Genomic DNA, 1,061 nt, shown 5'->3' with positions numbered 1-1,061 from the left:
TATTTTCGAGGCAATTTTGTCATTGGATTTATTACTTGTTTTTTATTTTTAAGAAGTCTGTGGTGTGCTGGTAAGAGATGTATGAATACGTCCTCCATAAGCAGATGGATTCATTATGGAGCTATGTAGTTAATCAGAGAAATTAGTGTAGGAAAATATTAGTAGCCAAGTAGACATGGTTATCAAGTGAATTTTATGCATGTCTTGCAAGCTTTATTTACACCCATCTTATATCAAGAAAAAGTTTTTTGCAGAGAGAAGGACTTAGAAATTATAATGATAAGCATGTAAATAATATTATTCTTATATAATTTCCACTATAATTTACTCTCCAGAAATATGACAATAGAATTAACCGTCCTTTCCTGGTCTTGGGTATTACAATTGTGCCTTTCCAGTAAGGAACTGGAGCGAAGCCTGGTAGCCATGAATTTGTTGAATGAAGGCACTTTGAGCTGTTTTGTTTGTTTGAATTCGGAAGTTCTAGTAAATGTCTACATGTGTATTACTTGCAATAATGGGCATCCAAATATGGTCTTGCGTGTTGGTTCTTGAACTGTGACCTAGTTTGCCTCAGTATTTAGCTGTTAGTGATACTGGTGGCCTTACAAAGGCACGTGTTCTCTTCTTAATTTGCCATCATCGTAACTTCTTAGTAAAGTAAACTATAAGGACATGCTATATGCCAAGAGTGGGTACAGATGCAGTCTGACTTCATGGCAATCCGGCTGAACTTGTCTGATTTAAATTTGAGTTTTGAATCTCCAGTAGAATTGTCCTCATGGATTAAGAGAATTTGGGGACTTCAGTTATTAATGGTTCCTTGAAATGCTGGTTTAGTTTCCCTCAGTAGGGTGAAGGATCTTCAGATAAGCAGTTCTGGTCTGAAAACAAAATGAGAGGGATATCATACCATGATTTCTAAAGGATTTTGTATAAAAAACATACAAAATATAATTAATTTGGATGTAGTTCATAAATAGTCTTCCTGTTTACAACTTTGAATCTTCTTCCTCAGGTGACAGTGCCAGCGCCAGCATTAAACCATTCTTTTACAATAG

This window comes from Opisthocomus hoazin, chromosome 12, assembly GCF_030867145.1.
Source record: "Opisthocomus hoazin isolate bOpiHoa1 chromosome 12, bOpiHoa1.hap1, whole genome shotgun sequence".
Lineage (NCBI taxonomy): Eukaryota > Metazoa > Chordata > Aves > Opisthocomiformes > Opisthocomidae > Opisthocomus > Opisthocomus hoazin.
The sequence above is the reverse complement of the archived record's forward strand: the minus strand, read 5'-3'. Positions refer to the sequence as shown.